General features: G+C 41.8%; 1 pseudogene; it reads left to right on the forward strand.

The window, feature by feature from the left end:
• LOC147996276 (U2 spliceosomal RNA) lies at window positions 1–79 on the forward strand (annotated as a pseudogene).
• The last annotated feature ends 5,219 nt before the right edge of the window (window positions 80–5,298 follow it).

The raw sequence follows: 5,298 nt of genomic DNA on the forward strand, positions 1-5,298 counted from the left end.
ATCGCTTCTCGGCCTTTTGGCTAAGATCAAGTGTAGAAGATAAATTTCCATATCATTCCTTTTCTCCACACAACCATACACTTAAACTGTATGTCTGTAAGTACAGGTCATGGGCCCAGGCCTGTGACCCTTGTTTATAACCATGGTGCAAAGCACAAGCCTCTGGAAGAGTTAGAGGGGCAGATAGTAGAAGGGTCTGGGGTCCATTGAAACCTTAATTTCAATGGGTCCATAGTTGAGAGTCAGTCCATTTAGCATCAACGTCTATGACTTCTATTTTCTTGACCTGGATGTGGTGGACCCAGGGTGTAATGCCAGTGGCCTTCACAGCTATAGGAGTGGAGAAAATCACTTTGTAGTGTCATTTCTTGGTTAATTTCAAAACCCATGCTTGACTCAGAAGGTATCAAATAAAGTCAAACAAGGAGAAGCTAGTGGTGGACTCGGAGACAAGCTGGGTCACTCAGAAAGTTCAATGAATTGTGTATGTGAAGAACTGTAGGGTCTGTAGTGACTTGAGAAAGGAATGGTTAGAGAGCTCTGTCAACTGCTGGTTTCTGAGTCTAGGAAGCAGTGGGGAGCTCTTCTAAACATAATCTCATGCCATATACACTGTCTGTGTATATGGTGGTGGGTTTTCCTTTTCCCCATCTGAGAGGCTCGATCAGACCAGAAAGTTCTGCTTTTCTGGCTAGGGTACCTGGAGTAAGCTCAAGTTGTTTCAGTAAAAGGAAATACTGCAGCTTCCATGTATTTCATTCCATCTTTCATGCCATGACAGTCATGAACAAGTAACTGCATCACCAGGGAAGACAGTAACCTAATAGATGGCAGAGGTTACTCCATGGTGGGCCTGGTACTGGATCACATAGTCAATAGAAAGCCAGTGCTATAGCACTCCTTGGAGTCGAAACTCCACTGTGTCATAGGGTGTTATGAGTATAAGATCTTGACCCAGAGTTAACTTATATTTTTGTTTTATCAAACTAGCAGTAGCCACCAAAGCTCTTAGACAGATGAGTCATCTTGTGACTAAAGGGTCCAATTGTTTGGACAGGTATGTCACAGGGAATTTCCATGGCCCAAATTTTGGGTCAAAACACCCTTTGTCTTCTGTTTCATTTAATTGACACATTAAAAGGCTTTTAAATACCTGGAACTTCTGGGGCTGATGTCAGAGCTAATTTTAAAGCTTCAAATGCTTTTTGTTTAGCCTCACTACAGACTATGGGTTTGGTGAATGCTCCCCCTTCTACCCAGTATACCCGTGTGCTAATTTCTAGAGATCTTTCCATTTCCAATACCTATGGTGTCCACAGGCAGCAATATTCACTGAACCTAGGAACTCTTGAACCTATATCTTATTCCTTGGGTTTGGGATGTGAAGGATGGCAGCAATCCTATTCTGAGACAGGTTCCTTTTGCCTCCCTTCAGCTGGTAGCCAAGATTGGTCACCTTTTACAAAGTTGGGCTTTCTTAGTTGACACTCAGTAGCCCATGGTCTGTAACTCTTGCAGCACTCCCTTGAAGGCCCTTTTAAAAATCTATTTTCCCAAGAAACCTCTGATGAAAGGACAGGCAGTCTGCATTTAGTGTCTTAAATACAAGGGCAATCTGGTCTAGCTATGTTGCCCACAACAACCTCCCACTAGGTCTGTCCATTTAAAAGCAAAGATGAATTGACTCGTCTCTGCCAAAAGGAAGCTGAAGAATGCATCTTTCAAGTCCAAGAAAATTAACACCTGTTTTTCTGGAAGAATTAGATTCATGAGAATCACAAGTTCCAGATTTCTTCAAAGGCAGGAGAGGCATATTTCCTGGTGACTGGCAGGGAACCAGAATGCCTGTCTCTTTAAGCCAGGCAATATGGACTACAATGTCCCCTTTTGTTTCCAGAGTCACTGACTATTGTTAAATCTAGATAGAGACAGCTGAACTGGTTAGTTGAGCAATTATAGGAGCTTGGTGTTGGGTGAGTCCTGGGGGGGGTTTTCTTCTGACAGAGGGTAAGACCCCCAAATTTTACTGTGTATCTCATCAGAAACGGTGATGATTGCTTTCAGTTTATGTGAAAGACCTTGTCCCAATAAATTCTCTGTTGTTAAACACCGTTTGAACTACCTCTAGCAACTGAGACCACCTTATACCTTTACATTTTTCTAATTTATATGACATTTTTCTAATATCTGTGGCCAAATAAAAAACTTGGCAACAAAGGAAATTTTGTTTAGCAGCTGTCTTTAAGCTTTTAAGGCAACTAGTAAAATGTGTTTAAAGCCTCCTTGGTCAGTGTTGCACAGAAGGGAAAATCCATTCTGAGCAGGATGCCTTGTCTGGCAGCAATCCCCCTGCTTGGCCCAGGGGTAGCTTTTTATTTTTTAACTTTTTTTTTCCTTTCAGAGAATGGTGGGGTTTATGGATCACTGGTTGAAAGAGAGATATGAATCATGAAAGACAAAGAAATGAAACTTTCTCTTTTTCTTTGGGTTCAGCCTTTCCTTCCTCTAGGGCTGCTTAGAGCAAGCAGGAAACAGAGAAAACGCTCACTGGGGAAGCTATTTTCTGCTCCATCTGTACATTCTACTTAGATGGTAGAGTCCCTTGGTGAGAGGCCCAGCCCCTCCCTGCCTCCACAGAGTTACTAATTCTAACTGTAACCAGAAGCCAAGCAATGAAACAAACAGCCAACTTTAGAAGTGGGAAACATGGCAAGGTTGTTTTGCTTGCCTTCCTTCTTGCCTGCTTGCTTGCTTGGGTTTTTTGTTTGTTTGTTTGTTTTTTTGGTTGGTTGGTTGGTTGGTTGGTTAGTTTGTTGGTTGGTTTTTTGTTTGTTTGTTTGTTTCTCTGGGCAACATAGCAGAGCCAAAAGAATTTGGGTCCCTAACAGGAGAGGGCATAGGTCTTAACTTGGGGTTTTTATGCAAGAAAAGCCAGTGATCAAAACAGGTAAGCAGAAATGACACAAACATATAGGAAGACACATAGAAAGTAACAGGGTAAAGACAACCAGCTGCGGCCACCACACATTCGTACACCTGAAAACACAGGTGATCCAATGTCATCTTACATGGATACCGGCCACTGGCTCTAACCTCTTCTATCCGTCCAAACAGAAAGTGCCTTAATCAGACTTACCTCTGAAGATGGCAGACCAGGTAACTTCCTTTTGGGGTGCAGGTGTCAGGCCCATCTGAAGAGTTAGACAGCAGTTGATCAAAGGGAGCCCTGGAGACCTGAATCTCAGGTTGTGTGCCCTGTATTAGTCCCCTGACCACCACATTCTTCCTCAGACCAAGGGGCTCTGAGATCCCCAGTGTCTTACAGTCTAGTTTCTGAGGATCTTGGTAGGACTGCCAGAAATGTTGTGGAGTATTTACCAGAGAAGAAGATTCCTTGAACATGAGTTTAAGACAAGTGAAAGTCTTCACTAATCAGCTGGGTATTCGGGATCACAGTGTAGTCCCGAGCCTTTCTCAGGGTGAGCTTTTAAGCACGAAAACCACATCCTAAGGTTGATATACTTCATTTAACAAGAACAGTTAGCCAGGAGAAGAAACAGAGAAGCCCACAAGCACGATTAGTGCATTTAGAGACTTTCGCCTGACTATAGACTTTGATGGAATAGATCGTTGTTCTTGCTGTGGCAGATGTCACTGTCTATGTCCCCAGTTCTACAGCTTGAATGCTGCTTCCACCATGGAGTCAGTTGTGCTAAGGCCTGGGGCCTGGTTATACTTAAGGATCTACCACCCTTTGTCATTTGAAGTCCCACGGCCCTTCATTCACATTCTGAATAATGTAAGTAGAGCAAGGAGAGCAGGAATTTCCCTCATCCCCTATTTTCATAAGCACTCGGCAACATTTCCCACTACTCTCAAGTTCTTGCTAGGCTGTGGAACTTCATCTACAAGAAGAGGCATGAAAGGACCATGGCCTTGCATTCAATCTCTTATTCATGCACTTGCATTCTGGTCTCATACTTCTTGACACAAAGCCTTTCTAATAGAGAAATTTTAGGCCTCAGGGAAGAAGAAAAGGAAAGGTAAATGGAAAATAGTGTCTCTCAGCATCTTTCGCCAATCGTATGTAACATTATTTAGTCTAGTTCTATGTTAATGTTTGCCCTGAGTAACTGCAAAGGATGTATTGTGTCTCGGATTTTAAAAAGTAATATAACAAACTTTTCACTGCATTGATTCAAGTGTAACATTGGACAAATTGCTTTGAACAACTGAAGTCACTAAGCAGAAACGGGGGAAATGTTTCATTCTGCATGAAGGAAGCCTCTGGGAAACAGTGAATTTGGAACGTTAAAAGTGACTCAGTAAACCCCCAGTGAACTAGACTGTTGGGGGGAGGGTGGCAATGGGGGGAGGGTTGGGAGGGGAACACCCATAAGGAAGGGGAGGGGGGAGGGGGATGTTTGCCCGGAAACCGGGAAAGGGAATAACACTTGAAATGTATATAAGAAATACTCAAGTTAATAAAAAAAAGTGACTCAGTAATGTATAGAAAAGACAGAGTAAGTAACATGTTTTTTTAAAAAAAAAAACAATAGTGATGTGAAGTGTTATCTGAGTGCCAGTTAATGTACTATTATTATTCTAATCTTATTAAAAGAGAAAACATGAGAAAAGTTACATTTTTTTCACCTTTGCTTACAGGCAAGGATGCAATTTATTTTTTTAAAGAGCATAAACACTATTGGAATTCTTGAAAATACTGAGCTTTAAAATTATACTGTATGATTTAAAGTTCTCTTAACAATAACGTTTTTGTCAGGGAAAGAATTGGATGCAAAGAAGTATAAACTAATGCACTTTAAATAATTCCAAAGTCCATTCATCATGTCCTCACCTTTGTTAGTCAGGGGCAGCAGCAGACAACATCAGCTTGCTTATTAGTTCTACATAGAATGGCAAAGATTGGCTCAGGTGAGATTTTAAAATCTAGAACTATGTTTTTCTTATAAATTTCAGGTGTCTTATATTGTGTCTACTCACTGGTATTAAGTTCCTTTCCAGTTCCATTGTATTCCTAAAGATCCAGATGAGCAGAGGATATAAAACCAAGAACCATGAGTTCTGTGAGAACCTACAGGCTTACCTGGACCAGTCGTGCATTTAAAATGTAATAGTATCTCTCTGAGTTGCCATTTCTCTGCTTATAACCACTATTCATTCTCTCTCTCTCTCTCTCTCTCTCTCTCTCTCTCTCTCTCTCTCTCTCTCTCTCTCTCTGTGTGTGTGTGTGTCTGCCTTTCTCTCTTTCTCTTTCTCCCTCTCCCTCCCCCTCCC

Source organism: Rattus norvegicus, chromosome 2, assembly GCF_021556685.1.
Source record: "Rattus norvegicus strain SHRSP/BbbUtx chromosome 2, alternate assembly SHRSP_T2T, whole genome shotgun sequence".
Lineage (NCBI taxonomy): Eukaryota > Metazoa > Chordata > Mammalia > Rodentia > Muridae > Rattus > Rattus norvegicus.